This window comes from Lissotriton helveticus, chromosome 4_1 (genome assembly GCF_964261635.1).
Source record: "Lissotriton helveticus chromosome 4_1, aLisHel1.1, whole genome shotgun sequence".
In the NCBI taxonomy this organism is placed as follows: Eukaryota; Metazoa; Chordata; class Amphibia; order Caudata; family Salamandridae; genus Lissotriton; species Lissotriton helveticus.
The window spans coordinates 1,900,447,726-1,900,467,653 of NC_136063.1; the positions used below are offsets into that span (position 1 = coordinate 1,900,447,726).

General features: G+C 45.1%; 1 protein-coding gene across 2 annotated transcripts in view; it reads left to right on the forward strand.

The window, feature by feature from the left end:
• WDR44 (WD repeat domain 44) overlaps nt 1–19,928 on the forward strand; it is a 543,349-nt gene that overhangs the window by 444,398 nt on the left and 79,023 nt on the right. The window lies entirely within an intron of this gene.

The following is a 19,928-nucleotide window of genomic DNA, read 5'->3' on the forward strand; positions in this document are numbered from 1 at the left end:
GTTGTAGAAAAGTCTTTGGAAGTCACAGGACAGGTGACTCCTCCTTTGGATCATACTGCGCATGGGCATCGGCTCCATCCCCAGATTGTTTTTTTCCGCCACCGGGCTTGGATGTGTTTCCAGCGCTCTGTGTTGGAACCGATTTCCTTCGACGCGCAATCCTCACCAGCTTCCAGAATTTAGTTTCAAACACGTTTCCAGTCGACGCTACTCTTCATCATCGAAGATTTCAATTCCGGTCGTCGACGACGGCCTTCGGGCCTAACTAGGCCTTAACTCCAGCTAATGGAAAGGACGCCATTTAAAAAGTGTCCTCAATGTGGGTCGAAGTTTCCCCACACCGACCTTCATGAGGTGTGTAACCTTTGCCTCTCCCCGGAGCACGAGGCCAGAGACTGTTCCGCTTGTGACTCCTTCCGCTTCAAGAAGACGATCCGGGACCGAAGAGCTAGGAGAACAATGGCTCGATCTTCAGCTCCGATTCCAGATGACATCTTCGCAGAGGGCGTCGACGTCCCAGTACAACATGGCGTCGACATCAACTCCGAGGCAGAAGATTCCGAAGTCGAGGACATCACTCCAGCACAGCGGGTCGTAAGTAAGACCGTCGACCCGACCCTTCCTCGACACACCCAAAGAAGGCTCCGGTCAAAACCCTCGCCCTCGGGCTTGGGTGCACACCAAGACACTGCTTCTACTGCCCCACCTTCGGGCCCGGCTAAGAAGCTAGCTAAGCCTTCCGGCGACTCTGGCTTGAGTCGGCCTCCCCACGGTGCCGGCGCACACCTACCGGCACAGAAAAAGACTACATCACCTACCACGCCGGCATCGAAACAATTGGCGCCGAAGCATACCGCTAGTCCCTTGGCACCGAAACCCAGGTTGGAACCAAGCAAACACGCTTCAGATTCAAAAAGACAACCGGAACCGAAAAAACCATCGGATCCGAAAATGCACCGGAACCGAGAAAATCATCGAAGCCGAAAAAACCATTGGAACCGAAAAAACCATCGGAGCCGAAAAAGACTCCTGCTTCTCCTGTTAAAGACATTGCCAAAAAACCAAAAGAAGCTACTTCGGTGCTGAAACCTCCCTCTGCACCACAAGATCAGCCTCCTGCAGAGGACTTATTTCACCCAGACCCTGCACAAAAGACTCTGTATAAAGATCCAATCACTAGTCGATTAACTCTAAGTTAAAAAAAACAACCACTAGGTACACCTGCACCGGCTCCTCATCCAAAAAAGAAGGACATGGCTACCTCTCCTCTAAGAGTTCCTTCTCCTTTCCTCCACCTATGCCATCACTACCTGTACCCCTACAACAACATTCCCCTACATCCTCTATCATACCAGATGATGACAACAGGGATGATAGCTCTGATGATATGGGGGTAATGCAGATGATCCATCTATTCCTCCAGGCTCACCTGACCCGTGGGATGATTATAACACCCCAGACATCCCAAATGTCCCTCAGGACGACATATACCCCTCTAGGCTTTCCCCACCAGAAGACACTATGGGCTTCAAACAATTAGTACACAGAGCTGCGCAGTATCATGGGGTGGACATGCATACAGACCCTGTAGATGAAGACTTTCTAATGGATACCTTTGATAATGTACAAAGATCCTCATCCATTTTACCCATGCTTAAAGGAGTGATTAATCATGCTCCTGAAGTCTTTAAAGACCCAGTTACAACTCGGGTCATAAACCCACGAATAGAGAAGAAATATAAAGCTGCCCCTTCAGACCCAGCATATATTAAAGGCCCAGTACCACTAGACTCGCTAGTGGTTTCCAATGCACGCAAAAGAGCAAATTCACAAACATCAGGTGAAGCTCCCCCACCAGATAAAGAGTCTAAGCTCCTTGACGCATCGGGGAAAAGAACTGCGTCTCAAGCAGCAAACATGTGGCGTATTGCCAATACACAAGCATTATTGGCGAGATATAACAGGGCACATTATGACAAATTAGAATCGCTAATGCAGCACCTCCCTGATAAGTACAACAACACTTACCAGCCTGGGTTTGTACACTTATTATCCTGGCGGGAGAGGGATAGGCTAGAGTTAGTTGGGAATTTATTGTAGCGCCAAGATATTGTTGTATGTGCGAAGGTGCAGATGTGACTTGGTGTGATTTACTGTGAATCCCAAGTTGTGGAACAGGTGAATGGTAGCGTGAGTGTGTTGTACACACAGCTCATAGGAATGATGGCATATTGCATATTTATAGTATCTCACGCAAGACTGCAAATGCGTCCACTTCAAGAGTGCCTAGCACGCCAATGGAACCGGGCTTGTGGTCAATTAACAGACCTAGTGTTGGTAGACAGTCGGACTCATCGCTCTCTGCAATGGTGGAGCACCAAAAACCTTTCAAAGGACCAACCGTTTCTAGAGCCAGTTCCTCATATAATCATGACAGCGGACGCATCGCTTTCGGCCTGGGGAGCTCACCTACTGCATCACACCATGCAAGGCAGGTGGACACCGCAACAAAAGTTACTCCACATCAACCACTTGGAGTTAGTAGCTGTTTTTCTAGCCCTAAAAGCATAAAAAAAAGGGTTTCAGGCAAAGCTGTCTTAGTCCGCACAGACAATATGACAGCCATGTACTACGTAAACAAACAAGGGGAAACACACTCTCTGCAGCTCTCTCAGTTAACACAGCAGATATGGAGATGGGCTATACCACTAAAGATTTTCCTCTTAGCCCAACACGGTCCAGGAGTACAAAACACCATGGCAGATCTGCTAAGTCGAAAGACACCAACAAGGGCTGTGGAATAACCACAACCTGAGTGGAGCACAGTAGCAGACAAAAGTTGTCTCAATATGCTAACCAAATTAATCAAAAGGACTCATGTGCTCTAGGGCATGTATTTTTATCATACCATGATCAATCATATTTTGCATTCGCAATAAATAAAATAGATCAACATTTTCTGAAGATGTGCACTTGATTGCAATGAATACTTAAACTTTACAAAGTAATTTTATATTCAGCATCAAACCGCACTTAAATGGTTACGTACATTCAGCAGTTTCTAAAGAGACAATCCCATTGCATTTCGGGTTCGAATCTGAACCCTTCGTCAGGGGATAGATGTTATAGGCCCGTTGAAACATAAAAAGTACAGCTGTATCCTCCGCAGGAAACCTACAACACAATAAGTTTCAATGTCATGAACATAACGCTGTTTACAATTCAATGTAGTAGAATTTCACTCTAAAAAATAATAAAAAATTGTGAAGGCAAGTGTGGGAGAGATTTGTGCAACAGGGTAGAGCTCCAATGTGTAAGAATGAGGTTCAAACATGAAGACTGATAACCACAGTGTGATACTACAGAGTAAAAGGTTTGCCCCTTTTACGTTTAAGATCCCTAAAGTGCTTATTAATGGGAATCTGTGAGCCACCTCAATCTCCCGGTTGTGTACAACGTGAAAAGATAAATAAAAGAGAGAGAAGTATTCCAAAAAGAGGGGTTCTTACCCTCGGACGAGCTGTCAAGTGTGCCGCTGTAAACCAATTATATGAAAACCTAAGTACCTTACTGCCACTGCGTTCTGAGTCACGTAAGACACAGCAGATCCACGAGTGGGAACTTAATCCGCAAGTTCTTCAACCGTTCTTTCAAATGTGGGGACAAATTCAGATAGACCACCCACGAAAACGCAAAATGCCCAAACTTCGCCGCCAGATATCCACGCCCGCTGTCCAAAAGCAATGCGATATGGATGAACTGGTCAGGACAATTTGCGTACGCTTTTCCTCCTCTCCCACTACTTCCGTTAGTGGTATGCAAGCTACAGCAACATTCCCTAACACTCATTCTAGTTGCTCCAACTTGGGCCAGACACCCGTGGTACACCATGCTGCTGCAACTATCTGTGGTACCACACCAGAAACTAAGCCTATCTCCACGCCTATTAACACAGAACCATGGAGAGATCAGACACCCGGACCCAGCTCAGCTCAACCTAGCGATCTGGCTCCTGAAGTCCTAGAGTTTGGTTACCTCAACATTCCTCCAGAATGTATGAACGTTATTAAAGAAGCTAGACGTCCCACTACTAGAGCATGTTATGCTGCTAAATGGAAACGGTTTGTAATATACTGTCAAAACAACCACATAAATACTTTAACACATCATAGGATACCTATTACACCTTCAAAAGTGTAATTTAGCCCACACGTCTATCAGAGTACACCTTGCTGCCATTGCAGCATATTTACAAAATAGACAACATCTATCTCTTTTTAGAGTACCTGCTATAAAAGCTTTCATGGAAGGACTCAAAAGAATAATCCCTCCCAGAACGCCACCTTCACCAGTGTGGAACTTAAACATTGTTCTCACACGGTTAATGGGACCTCCCTTTGAACCGTTACATAAATGTGAATTTCAATTCCTAATTTGGAAAGTAGCTTTCCTAGTAGCTATTACTTCTCTCAGAAGAGTTAGTGAACTACAAGCATTTACCATTCAAGAACCTTTTCTGCAAATGCATCATAACAAAGTGGTTCTACGTACTAATCCTGAATTCCTTCCAAAAGTCATTTCACCATTCCATCTAAATCAATCTGTTGAGCTGCCCGTATTTTTCTCGCAGCCACAAACAGTCGCAGAAAGAGCTCTACACACCTTAGATGTCAAAAGCGCATTACTATACTACATCGAAAGGACACACACTTTTCGTAAAACTAAACACCTTTTTGTGTCTTTTTCACCATCACATAAAGGCAACCCCATATCAAAATCGGGGATAGCTATGTGGATTGTTAAATGCATACAAATATGTTACCAGAAAGCCAAACGTATGTTAATAATTCCTCCAAAAGCCCATTCTACAAGGAAAATAGGGGCTTTAATGGCATTCTTAGGGAACATTCCCCTAGATGATATATGCAAAGCAGCTACATGGTCTACACCGCACACATTCACAAAACACTATTGTGTAGATGTGCAAACTAAATACCAAGCCACTGTGGGCCAGGCTGTACTAAAAACTCTGTTTCAAACAACTGCAACAGATACGGGTAGTTGCCGCTAAAGGTGGGTCCTGCTATACAATCTATTCACTGTGTGTAATCTGCAGCTAATATGCCTCGAACGGAAAATGCTACTTACCAGTATGCATCTGTTCTTGGCATGTAGAGCTGCAGAGTTACACACGCCCACCCGCCTCCCTGCCGTTATCTGTTCCAGTATTATCCTAATAAGATACAAATCACATGGACATCACTACTTCTTGTACAGCTCCATCACTTCCCTAATGGCGAAAAACAATCTGGGGGTGGAGCCGATACCCATGCGCAGTATGATCCAAAGGAGGAGTCACCTGTCCTGTGACTTCCAAAGACTTTTCTACAGCAAAAACAAACTGCAAACATCCGGGCCCAACACTAGGTGTCCATCTATGCACAGTGTGTAACTCTGCAGCTCTACATGCCAAGAACAGATGCATACTGGTAAGTAGCATTTTCCTTTTGTTAAATGAGCTCATAAACTTGTTGTCTGGTCAGACTGCGAAATTAAAACTGAATCCAGAAAAATACCTCATTAGCGGATTGAATGGTTTCGATGCCTGTGTATAATTTACAGCTCAAATGTTTGAATAACAGGCGAGATAGTCCACAATCTGATAGAGGCATCTAGCCGCAGATTACTTAATTTAAATATTCCCCAGGCGTCAGACTGGATCTGGAAAAAACTTTTTCCTCAGCAGTACCTCTGCATCCCGGGGGGCGGCATCGCCCGGCTCTGTCCTGACGTCCACGGAAGTGACGTCAATGGAGCCATATAGCCTCCTACCTGGCGCGCTGACGTCAGTTTTCCTTTTTTCCGCGTCCCAATCTGGATCCGGAGAAGCGGTTACCTCTGTCCTGTTTTTGTTTTTCAGGCTTCTTGACACCTTTTGGCGTCTGGGAATAGTATGTGATGCCTTCAGACTTCAAGACGTGTGAATCCTGTTTGCGGCAGATGTCGGCGACGGATCCACACACAATCTGTATGTGGTGCTTGGGCGAGCACCACAACTTCGAGGAGTGCGATGCATGCCGCCGACTGAAGCCGAAGTCCTTACGGGAACGTTGCATGAATTTGCTGACAGCTCGCATGTCCCTTTCTGAGCTCTCAAGCTGCCGGTCTCCTTCTCCTGCTGGGGAGTCGGTTTGGGACAGGTCACAGAGGGTTTACCGCAGATGTCTTTCTCCCGCAGGTAAGCATAAGAAAAAGAAGTCGCGGAGGTCGCCAACCTCACGCGACGGTGGGGACCGTTGCTCCCGGTCTCTACCGGACACGGATCATGAGGAGTCTATCCCCACTTACCTGCCGTTTCCTGGTGCTGGGGCGACTAAGGCCCAGATGGAGGCCTATTCTCGGACCTTGCCATCCATCTTTGGGTCACCCCCTCTCCCAGGTGCTTCTTCGGTCCCATAGAGGGGATAGGGGCTCAGATCGGAGCTTCACCGGCGGGTTTGCCCCCTGCCCTGCTCGAGCGCCCTGACTCCGGTTCCAGAGTCGCTGTGAAGTCGGGGCTTCCTCGCACGTCCAGGCCATCTTCGCACAGCCCTGTGCGGCTCCCTGCGACGACGCCAGTTACAGCTGCAGCGCAGCTTTCGACCCCGAGTTGGCTCCATCCCTCGCCGCAGGTTTCTGCCTTGGTGGAGGTCATGTCGACCACGGACGAACAAGGCTCCTTCAGGGGCTCTTGACGCCGTCTCAACACTGTTCGGCGCCGGAGGCCGTGTCGACACGGTACGCCATCAGACGAATGGGGCTTCTTCGGGGGCTCTCGATGTTGAACCAACGCCGTCTCTACGCCGTTCCATGCCTGTGTCCTCCCCGGCGGTTCCTCGGTTGGTGGAGGGTGGGGAGACCGACACGGAGGAGGCTCCTGTGGGTTCGCCATCCCCTGGGTTGTTCCAATGTCCTTTGGACCAGGTCCACCTGTACTGGCAGGGCCTCCTTCCCTCTCTCCCGGAGGGTCTGACCTGGATCAGTTGGTTCGTGACGGGCAGGAAATGGCTCATTTTTCCATCCTGTCGGCCATGAACACCACGGATTCGGTGGGTCGCGCTATTGCCAGGTCCGTTGCTCTGCATCGCCATGCTTGGCTGAGTTTCCATGAGTTCTATGGTTTCTAGTACTTGTGTGGACTTGCGTTTCGTTGCAGTCTTGTCACTGCTTTAGCTTCCATGAGTTCCATGGTTTCTAGTCCTTGTGTGGACTTTGTATTTGGTTGCAGTCTTGTCACTGCTTTGTTTTGATAAGTGCAAAAAAGGGGGGTTATCGTCCATACAACGCCAGGTAAGGACGTATAATAGTGAATAAAAAAGGGGGCAACCTGGCTGTCCATTTGTGTACCACTATTTTTGTATGCGGACCAAAGCTAAGACTGAATAGTTCTTAAGCGATAAATGTCAATAATCACATTCTATTTTACATATTCAAGAAATTTGTGAAGACATTTACAATCATTTCTGAGTGAAATACATTTCAATTCACAAAACGCTGTGAGCAAAACATGTAAGAAATCAAAAACATACCGAAAATGTAGACATTTAAACAACACTAACAAAGATTACACCAGCTAATTGTTTTAACCATTGATCATACAATGCAATTCCTAAATAGCCCTACAACTTGGTCTATGTCAGGGAACTGCTGCCACACTGGATAAGTGTTACTCTGTGGGGTGAATTAATTTGAGGGTTGCCAAAATGAATTTGTTGTTTAAATGTCTGCATTTTCTGTATGTTTTGGTAAGTGCCATCCTTTGGGTTCAAGACATCATTACCCAGACGGACGGTGCGTCTTTCGTCATCTTGACCTTCCTTTACTACAGCTGGCCAGCTGTTTTTTTATTTCTTTTTGAGTCCTCTGCCTAAGGGCTTGTCCCAAGAGGTGTCCCTTGTTTTGTAGGGATGTGCCATACCCTATGTGTGGTACTTGTTGACTATTTTATAGCTACTGCCACAGGCATTTTCGAAGGCTTCTGTGAGGTCTTCTGCAGACTGATTCTTTTTGTCTCTGCTGCTGGTCTACTGTTTCGCCTTGCTCTTCTTACTGGTGGGACATCCACGCTGCTGAGCCTCACAGGTTTGGTGTAGCTCTGTCTCTTGGGGCTTCTGGATTGTCCACTACGGGGTGGACTGTAGCCCTCTCCTGCATTCTGCTAAGCCTGGCTCTAGATGGCGTGTTCTTCTGGCTTCGCTATGCTCTTTCTGCCTGTTGGCCCGTGCCTCTTGGGGGTGTGTTGATCTGTTCCATTCTGGAACGGTTTCTCCGTGTTCTGTATACACGAACGATGTGTTCACTGTCACAGGGTGCCGACGGTCTTCCTTGTCTTGGATACGTTCTGTTCGGGTCCATCCCTGGTGTGGGGAAGAGTTTGTCTTCTCTCATGGCTACGGCCCAGTGGAGTTTTTTGTCTATGCGCAGTATAATGTCCGCTGGCTACGTCACTGTTGTGTGTTGCCTGGTTTTCTCTTTCCATCTGTTCTCCCCTCGCAAGGACTCTGGTCCCTTTGTTGCTTACTACGCTGAGGGTTAGCAGCTTCAGCTACCTGTCTCTGCTGCTGTTTTCTGACTCACTGTGGTCTAGTGATCAATGTTCCACTCTAGGTCATTCTCTGGTTGTGGTTCTCCGTCGACACTGACTGTGATACGGCTTTCTTTCTGTTGAGCTTCTGTCTGTATATTTTTCACTCTTCCTTGTGAAGTGTGTGGTCAGTATCTCCGATTGTCTCACAGGATGCCAGGGCTTCTTCCCACTACTACTTTTTTTAGGTATCTTATTATTGCTGTGACCCACTTCGCACTGGTGCTGTTGGTGCCTTCGTTGGAGTTTCTTTAACCTGGGACATGCTTCTTAAGTTCTTCCTCTTGCTTCAAGGGGAAACACTGAGTGCACGTTTACGGAGTTTCACCTGCATGGTGTTGGGGATCCTTCCCCAGAATCTTTCTCTCTCTCCGCAAGCCCTCTGTGTTTCTCCCAGAATGTTTCCGGTTCTCCTTCACCGTTGGTGTCTTTGGGTACAGTTGACGGCTTGCCTTCCTGATGCCCCAGTCCTTGGGCTTTTACGTAGGTGTGGTGTAGTGTTCATGGTACCCACTGTATCCTTGTGTGTATCATGTCATCCACATGCATTTCTCCTAGTTCTGTATATATAGGCGTGGTGACGTTGTTCCATCACCTTCCTTTCTTGGTCTCCTCTGTCTTGTATGCTTTCTTTGTCTGCTCTGACGCTGACCTGCTGTCTCGTACCTCCTTGGGACTGTGTTTATTGCGGATCTTTGGGATCTGGTGTTAACTTGAACTTCTTTTTGAAGAAGTTTAACCACGTTCTTCCATCATACATTGACCTTGTCATTGACATTGTCCTTGTTGGTTCAGTATTAGACTTGCGGTATAGAAAGATTCAGTGATACTCTGGAGGCACTTAATATTAATATGTTTTTATTCAGATAAGTAGACTGACAGAAATGAATGGCTTTGTGTACCAAACTGGCACCTCTCATTGGGGACCTGGTTCCAATGGGAAGTTAACAGAGCCCTGGACAGGAGTCATAACATCCAATTTGTGGACATGGAAACATTGTAGCGAGTGACATCCTCTTACCTCTTGGGGACAGTATTAAAGTAGGATAAAGGAGTTGCTGTATCTTGCAGTTGATGATTTCTGTGGCCCTTCATCAAATGCACCATGAGACAATTTGGTGTGTGTCATTGCTTTTTCAGTTGACAAGTAACTAAAGCAGTGTACCACGTTAAAAAGCATACACTAGTAGGTAAAGTTAGGAATGTTGCTTGCAAGCAGACTGGAATCAAAAACATGCAAAGGGTTGGATTTGTACACTACAGAATCTTTGTAGCTTGTTTAATTGTTTTCTCTTATCAGCAGAATGGAAAATAGGTTTAACAGGTCCAGAGGTAGCACATAGCACCAAATATATTGAGAAGTCTGGTAGGTCTCGATCACAGCTTGCTAACTCACTGAGACTACCCCCGTGTCTAGTCAGCCAATGCCCCAAATGAGATGAAAGTGATTATCAGCACCGAACTGTGGGAGTCAGGCAAGCTGGTTTGTTGCCTTCATCTCTTGTCCTGGTGTTCACATTCCTGACTCCTGGTAATTAGATGTGCCTGTGCATGTCTCTGTGAAGTCTTTGTGTCTTCTAGCTGTATGTTGTCTGATCTCCTTGACTGCCTGTGTGTGCACCTCTCTAGCCATCTGTATATGTAGCATTCTCTCTGTGGCAGTGACTGCATTTGTGAATACATTGAGCATGGGCATGTGCATATTTCTCTGACAAAGTTTGTAGTCCTTTGCATATCCATTGCTTTCTTCCCTTAGGACGTTCAACCAGATATGTTTTCATTTTATATACAATCTTAGATTTTCTCCTGGGGCCTCATGCTTACTTCCATCCAATGTGTGTTGTGAAACTTAACATTTTCTTGTTTTCAATGCTGCTCTCAGTGACAACCTGACTGGACTTACAGAAAGAACAGCACTGATTGACAATTTAATCACTTGGAGAAGTGTAAAACATGAATACTTCTACAAAATAAAGCAACAATTGAGGCACATGCTCCTCTGTCATGTTGCATGTGGGTATTGTGAGCCTGTCATTGAGGTATTTCCTGAGGAGTGAGAAAACATTAGTCATGGAGCAGCAGAAGCTGCATTACCTCCCTGCTACGGCCTATTTCATGAAAGACACTGCAAACACAGTCCTAAATCGGGAAATGGGCAAAGGTGGCATTAAGTGAAACCACACAGGTAAGTTGGTCTGAAGTGACCAGTTCTGTATCCAGGTTGACCTGGTTTGTTTTTTAGAAGGCCCAAACCATACTTACACAGGATGTTGCTGATGGCAGAGATGCAGCAAAGTTCACCATTCACTGCAGACTGGATACAACCAACTTTTTAGGCAGAGCAATTGCATCATCCATGGCACTCAGATGCCTTGCCTGAGTGAGATCTACTGGCTTTTCGGGAGAAGTCCAGGCATCCGTTGTGGACATGCCCTTAAATTGCTCTTTGGTGACAAGGCAGACTCAGTGCTGGAGCGCTTTAAGGACAGTCAGGCCACTTCCAGGTACTTGAGGCTCCCATGCCCATCCCATTCTGGCTTTTGCCCCTTATTTGGCTGCCTTAGGAGCTACCAACCTTGGCCATTCTCGCCCAGCCACTAAGGCTAACAGGCTCCCCACTCCTTTCGCGGACGTGGTTCCCACAAGCCTTGTGGGTGGCACAGCCAGAGGTCTACCAAATCTGTTATCCCTCTAGCATCTGCAGTCTAAAAACCACTTTAGTTTGCCCTTGTACAATCACGGGCACCCAATTGGCAGCAGGATCTGTCCTCACCTACCCCACTGGCAGTCCATAACATCGGGCAAGTAGGCGCTACAAATTGTTCAGCAGGTTACTCATACCTTTCCTAGAAATCCATTCCACCATCCTCAGACTTCTGACAGGGGCCACCTCTCTCTGTTCCGTCAGGAAGATTAGGCTCTTGTGGCCAGAGGGGCCATCCAGTGGGTCTCAACATAGGTTGTGCTTATTACTGCTACTTTCTGGTGCTCAAGAATGATGTAGGCCTCTACCCTATCTAATGCTGTGCTCTCTCAATCTCTTCCTGAAGAAGAAATTCAAGATGCTCACGTTAGCTCAGGTTCCCTAGACCCTGTAGGCTGAATGGTAGTGTTTGACTACTTCCTAATTCCCATTCTGCCTGCCCACAACGTTACCTCCGGTTTACGGTAGTCCACAAGCATTCAGTTCACTGTGCTTCCTTTCGGCTTTACTAGCACCCCTCAGGTGTTCATCCAGGTGATGGTTGTGGCTGCAGCTCACCTTCAGAGGTCAGGGGTTACAGTCTTTCTCTACCTCGAAGTTTGGGCTTCACTATAAACATGCCGAAGTCACATGTAACCTCCTCTCTGATTTTACCTTTCATCAAAGCTGTTTTGGACACAGTGCAGTTCCAGACCAATCCTCCAGAAAGGCTATGTTTTGTTCAGTCTATCCTTATATCTTCTTTACATAACCAAAGGATAGCTGACTTATGGACAAAACGTAATGTTGTCCATGTTTCGACCCTGTGATCAAGTGTCATTCAATATATATCATGGCGGATCTTCCTCAGGATTAAAACAGACCAAAGGGCAGCCTTAAATGTAGTCAAAGAAAGACACATATGACGTGTCCAAAACGGTATCCATTAGTTATATAACATGACATCCCAGTCCCCAGCCGCGGTTCATTCGATGTGGTCAACTGTAGTCCTCTTGGCCTAATCGTGGCTTCATTTAAAATATACAGTAGCAGCTCCTGTCTTGTCTGCTGTCCTCCTGACACAGGGTAACCCCATTTTATTTAATGGCACTGGAATATGTGGGCTCTACAGTAAGACCTGAAGTTCCAGTGAGCTCAGCATCAGGTGAATCTGTCCGACCTGGTCCGATTATTAGAGGGCACTTCAAAAGACCTACAGATGAGGCTAATGAACCACGAGTGGGTCGGCGGCAGACCCCTGTCCGGTCCCCACGCAGAGCTGACTAAGGTGACAGATTCTTCACTCATGGGCTGGGACAGGTTAGGATCAGAGGACCTGCGGAATCTCAGCTCCACATAAACCTTTTGGTTCTGAGAGTGAGCCGACTGGCATTGAAATCCTTTCTTCCTTCCGTCAAGGGAAGGCTAGTTCAGGAGTTCACTGTTTTGCAACGAGCAGGGTGAGGGGAGATTGTGGACCCTCTGTCTTGAGACCCTGCATCTCTGGACATGGCTGAAATGTCAGGGCATTTCCTTGGTGGTTCACCTCAGCCATCAATGCCTATCGAATCATGAATAACCGCTCCATCCCAAGGTGGTGCAAGGTATCTTCAGAGAATGAGGAGAACTTTAGTATGATCTTTTTGCCCCCATTAAGATGCACCACCGATGCCTAGCGGATCATTAATAGCAGCTCCATCTGGAGGCGGTGCAAGGTCTCTTCAGAGACTGGGTAGAACCTTGGTTAGATCTATTTGCCACCACTTCTGCACGCTGGAGCCTTTGAACGTGTTTACCAAGCACTACTGCTTGGATAGTCAGGTCTGTTGTGATGGGAACTTTGACCTTTCTGTCCTTCGGGACTTCCTGGTTTGAAACTGTTCATAGACCCACCCCTGGAGAGGTATTTCTTGGGTATCTATTCTAAGGTAAGGAATCTGCGGCTAGTAGTCTGTATCAGATGAGCAAGCTACTTACCTTCGATAATGCCTTATCATTAGAGACTCTGCTTAGCCGCAGATTTCTTACCGACTCTCCAATCCTCCTCACTCCGCAAAAGGATTTCTACATGTAGTGCAACATCTTATGAAGTCCCTAGTGTTTGCACACTACATCAGCAACCTTCATGGCTCTGCACGTCTGTATGGGAAGGTTGTGAAAACGAACTGATGCTAGCGTGATTAGGTGGCGCCTAGATAGGTACCATGTATGTAACTTCCGGCGCGGACGATGGTGAAACGTAACCAAACGACGCCACCTTCCGGCACGCAGAGGTACTGCTCGGAAATTTACGTGCCCGTTTTGATGCCTGTGGAATATTTCTACTGTAAGGAATCTGCAGCTAGACGTAGGATAGCTTGTAAGGCGTTACCAAAGGTAAGTAATTTGATTGATTCCCGCCTTTGTACTGAACACTCCCTCCCTTTCTGTTTCTGCTAAAGGTAACAGAGAACTTTTTGAATAACACATTTCTTATCTTAGTTTCACTAAGTGAAATGGGTAGTTGCAAAAGAGGTAAATAAGATTGATTCTGTACCCTCGTCCACACTTCCCTGACCAACCGCCATCTCGCATCCTCCTGTCCCTAAAAAGTACAAGTTGTCACCATGATTATCCAAGGAGTCAAAAGAAGCTTGTCTGTTCTGCAATTAGGGTTTTTTAGTTTTTTGGAGACACTCAATGTCTTTTGTTCCTGATCCATGGCAGACATTCTTTGTCTCTGGATCACTCTCTTGTTGGTGACTGTTTTCCATCTGCTGCTCAGTGAAAAGGATTCTGATGTTAGGGGTAAACAAGCAGATGATTACGTTTTATTTTATCTAACCATCAGTATTTGAAGGAGGGATTTTGCTTTGGGTAACAGGACCAGAATTCTTTGGTCATGCCGTTGAATATTAAAATAAATAGGTGGCCCTACCTGTAATCCTTATTATGTCCCCTATTGAACTCGACCACTGGAGGGAAGCTTCTTATTTCTTCTGTTGTAGTGGCCAAGAAGACTTTGTAAAGATGAATGGAATGACACTTGTAGGCGATATCTTTCATTTGTTTCCCTCTGCCTGTACACTTTGCACTTTCAGGTGAAATAAATGCACTTGTGTGAGGATACTTGATGGTTGGAGCCTCCCATTGTGATCGGTCTTGTCTAAGAGAATGCCTTTACCTCTCCCTCCACACAGGGAGTTTCCAACTGGTGTTTGAAAAGTTATGAATGAAATCCGCAATGTCTTTACCTTTTGCTCTCTGGGGGGATTCTGCTAATGCTTATTTCTTGGTGACAGATTTATCTAGGTCTTCCAGTGGCATTGTAATCAAAGGTTTTAGTCTTTAGTTATATCATTTCTTGTTTCAGTTTGTTTGTTCTTGTTCATCTTCTCTATTGTTGTTCAAGTCTTCCAGTGCAAAGATTCTCTCCCCCAGTTCATTCACATCATTCTCAACCTCAAAATTCTTGTTTCATCTCTTTGCAAATCATCAAGTGATCCTCTTTGAGACACTGAAAGTGTTCCATCAAGAAGTGTCTTAAGTTAGGATCATATTGGCCAGTGCCACATATTTCCCTGATAAGTTTGCCTCCTCTCACCGGCAGCATATCCACAGTCTTTGATTCTGGATCTTTACCATGATAGACAGATCATGGTTATTGTATTTTGTTGGAGGCTACCTTTTGTTTGAGGGGGGAGGGGGGGATTTATATAGCGCGGACTTGACCTGAAGATATCAGAGCACTTTACATGAGCACCAGTAGCATTACAGACTGACACATTCATTTTGTTAGGCACAGTGATTTGCCCAGAATCACAGGATGTTTAGTGTCCCTGCCGAGCCGCGAACCAGGTTAGAGGTAGCCATTAGGCCACATCCTCGCCCCACCTTGGATACCCTATATATAATTTTACGTTGTAGTTTAGGCTGATGATGATCACACATCTAGACATCAGTGTGATACAGTGCTTTGTTTCTGGGAACTACTCGGTGGGGTCCCTGTAGGTCCCAGGCTGCCATGCTCTTAGGTTATTATTTGAAGAGCAAGATTTTCAGCAATGACTGATATTTCAGATAAGTCTTTCAGCTTATTGTTATCTAGTTTAGTCTTCCAGTGTCTATGTTCAGGGAAAGAGAAATCCATCCCTCCTATTCTCTGTTGCTTGCATCTATCCATTAGTAAAAACATCTTCCCTTCCAGATGACTCCTATATATTTTCTTGGTCTAGAGGCCTGGCTGAAACGCCCTTATAGCACACATTCTATCTGAGTTTCATTCAAGTGATGCCAACTGGTCCTCATCAAAGAATTAAGCTAGCCTAAACATCCCACCAAGTTGTCTTACTTCGAGATTGAGACCTTTCCGTGGGTGTGCACCTGGAGTAGCGTTATTGTAGTATTTATGTTCCAGATCCCACTGTTAATCAAGCTTATCAATGGCTGCATTTAGATTTTTCATGTTGTTGAGGAGAATGGTTCCCCATTACTCAATTTTCTGTCTGTGGCACAGAATATCACCGGCTTGATTGTACAGCTGTGATCAGACTAAAACAAATGGGATCAGGACGGTTCAGGATCTAAACCGCTGCCATTTCAGTGAGACAGTTTATAGGAACGCAGTGATCTACATTTCCAAAGTCTGTCATGAGATCCAGGAACACCAACAGGCTCAGATCATTATCATCGGGAACGGAGGAGGGGAGAGAAACTAACAAACATTTATGACCAGCATACAAAGACTTCCCTGCAGAATAAATAACCAGATTAGCAGCTAGGTGACTTAATCGACCGAGTATGTTAGGAGGCTTTCATCATTTGGGTAGAGATAGCATTTGGCCAGCTTTTGTTTGAACGGGGGTGTCTTGTTTGTCAGACCTCTGGATCCTTGTGAGATGGTAAGTAGTTCTGCTAGTTAACGTGTGTTATTGTTTATGGCTTACCTACAAGGCTACATAGCTTTAATCCTATCCTTGCTTGTAAAAAAAGCCAGTGTATGTTATGAAGAATAGAAGCCATTATGGCTGCTGACAGGTAGACAGTTTTGAATGGGGGAAGTTATAATTGGAGAAGTTCGACAAATATGGGTCCTTAGGTGTGATGATGCATTTTTTCTGTAACAGAGTAATTATCGTCTTTTCAACATACAAGTAATCTTGTTTATTTTAAGAGAAGATTTTACTATGTCTATGATGCTTTGTTCAAACTCGATTTCAAAACCTACTGTGGCAGAGTATCATGTAGTTACTCAGTTTATTTGATCTTTTCAATAAGATATGACGTGCTCCAAACCAACCTCTTAGAAGTAGCTCTAATTATATTCTCAACCAGCGAATTGGGTGATGCTTGGTCCATTTTAATTGTACATTTTGTAATATATTCATGATATCCTTCATAGGACTTGTGCAATATGAGCGGTCTGCTTCTCTTTGTATGTAGTATTTTTTATTGCGCTAATCTAGCCGAAAGACAGCAGAGATTCTGGTGTCAGCCTCCTTTGTGGTATACTGCACCCTGGGGTTAGGGTTGACTTTTGCTGTGAGATCAATAATTTTTTTTGTATTTGCCATCTATTATTTCCTGTAGTGTTAAATTCAGTGTCATAATAACTTTGAATCCCTTATTGAATTTTCTTCAGTTTAATGCAATTTTCTTTATAAAACATTTTCCCTTTTAAAATCTGGCTTGTACATTGTAGTTGATTTGGGTCTGTTAAATAATTGTAATTAGGATTTGTTATGAGCACAGCTCACATATTTTGTCTGAATGTTGCCTCCTCACTCAGGCTTATCTACCAAAGAAGAGCATAGATATCCTTATTAAAACCTGTTTAGCTCAAAGTGTTGTCTTTCTTAACAGCAAGGGTGATCTGTCATGACTTCTACGAGGCCTATTTCTCCATTACCTGCTTTGGGGGGTATCCTACGGCTCTTAGCCTTTCTCTATGACTGTTACTGTGGCTTTCTCTGTGTGGCTCAGTACCGGTCTCTGTCTTTTGTGTCTACTTGCATGCTTTACCTTGTTTGAGTGCCTCAGTGCCCTACTCTCTCTGACTGTATATATGTGCTCCTCTTTGGCTGCTTCTTTGTGTGTCTATAGAATTATGAATGCCTCTGTGGATGACCACTGTCTCTTAGGGTCTTTGTCTTTTTTTGGCTCTGTAGGTGTCTAGCTTTGTGTCTCTCTCCGCATCTGCCTCTGGGTGTCTTTCGCTAAGTGTTTTTGTGAAGGTCTGTCTTTCCATAGTTGCCTCTCTCTGCCTCTGGTTTTCTCGTTAAACCTCTTCCTACTACTGGTGTCTCTGGGGGTCTGTGGTAGCATCTCAGGGTATCTCTGGAGCTGTTTCAATGGCCAACACTGAATGTCTTTGGTTGCCTTGTATGGTAGCTGATTCATGAGAAGGCTTTAAACTCCACTTTCAAAGTGTTTGGGGTACATCAGAAGCAGAACAGTAGATTAGCAGCCAATTTCTATTAAAGTGTCCGTCTCTAGATTAATTTGCAATGACGTTTGTAATATTTTATTGTGCATGGAAATGGACAGGCACTGTTCCTTCTTACACCTGATGCTGTTGCATGGATTTTGCTGGAAAAGCAAAACTGTGTTAGGATTGCAGGATGTTAGAAAGTAGGGATTGAGTCTCTCTACAATGTCAATTCCTGTTGAAACCAAATCCTGGCTACCTCACAGTGCCGCAACTGAATTCCTAACCTTTCCAGAGTAGCAGGTGAATTTGGCAACCTCGAACATGACCCTCTAGTCCCCAAGGGAACCGTGGAAACTAATCCTTCCCTTTATTACTCCCTCACTCATGCATGCCTGTGGTAAATACAAGAGACACAAAGAAAGTTTACAATATGTTTATTGAAACTGATCATAGTCTATTATGAAGCAAATGTGCGGCGATCCTTAGGCAGATCTAACTTAAAAATAATTAGTTTTATTAGCAGGTTGTATTGGACAAACATCCCAACCATGGCTAATTATCTATCTGGCTTAATCTACCCTTACTGTCTGAGCACAGGGATATATTTGTGATCTCTGAGATTGGTCTAAAACCTCATACCTAGTGTATGTATTTAGGTGGGCCGCATCATTACTGTAAACTTAGTTTAAGCAGGGCTGCATGTCATTACAGTAATATCACATCAAAGTCTAAATGTGAAACGTATCAGTTCTCCATGAAATTCTTAAGATCACTAGTACTGCTCCTTTATTCCTGTGGGGTAAATACCATGTGACCACATAAACATATCACACCTTATTATCAATACTCCATTGGGTTCTGTAAGCTGTGACCTGATAATACAACACGCCGTCACTGACCTGACATGAGACTTAGATGTGACATTGCTGTAAAGAAATACATTAACTCTGATGAAGTCCTCTTGGTGGAGGAAATGCGTTGGCCAGGTGGTTTCTTTGATGTATTGAAGAATAAAAAAGACAATTGTTTTGAGACTTCATACCATGGCTCCCATGTTATTTTGATATTGGAGAAGAATGCATTGATATTGACACCATTGAACTATTTGTACTTCATAAAAGGAGAAGAGAACAAACTCTACATTACAATTGTTGGATTCTTGAGGCACTCCTTTTTCTGTGTTTTTTCTGCGTCTCCCTTAACCATGGTAAAATGAGTACATACCTTATTGGCATATTAAGCGTACCCGTTAGTCTCTTGTAAAGTGGAAGACCATATACTGGTACTAGTGGGCTTGCAGCACTGGTTGTACCACCCACATAATCCTTTCAAACCTGTCTCGGACCAGCCATTGCATGGCCTGTATGTGCAATTTACTGCCCCTTCGACACACGTCGCACCAAAGGTAGGCCCTAAGTACCCCTATGGGCAGGGTGCTGTATTAAGAAAAGGTAGGACTAACCCTGGCGTAGGACTACACTAAGCTCACGGAGCGTGTGTAGTTTGCGTTAACACGCTCTAAGTGAATTGCATGTAGCACAGTGCAAAAACGCGTAGCGTAGCGGGCATTTTTTGCTTGCTCGCGGTCCTCAACGTCAAGTTGGCGATCGTGAGCGAGCAAAATCAACATCCTTGCGAGACCTTTTCCTCGGTCGCGATCAGCAACATCAAGTAGCTTATCGCGAGCGTGGAAAATAAACCTCCCGGCGAGATTCTCAACGAGGAAGGTCAGGTTTCTCATTGCGAGTGGCCGCGTATGCTCGCGACCGCTCGCGATGAGAAACTACCAGTCCGCGGTAAGAAAGCTGCGGCTTGAGTACAAATCCAATCGAGCGGCAGAAAACAACCGCTTGCACTGTGCAAGATGCCGTTTGCAATGATTGCACAGTGCGGATAAGCATCTGGCACTGTGCAATCAGTACGAACAGCATTTCCCTACCACACTACGTAGTTTGCGTAGCTACGCATATTGTGCAAAGTGCACTTCACGTAGCTACACGTAACGCAACTACATCCAGGGTTAGGTAGGACACATACTACATGTCCTGGTAGTGATAAACAGCTACATTTGTTATTCACTATTGTGAGGCCTACTCCTCTCAGAGGCTAGCATTGGGAATTCTGTAAAACACTTTTTTTTTTTTTCACAACCAAACTGTAAAACACTTTTAAGCTGTAATTCCTGATTAGAAAGGAGTAGCTAAATCATGTTT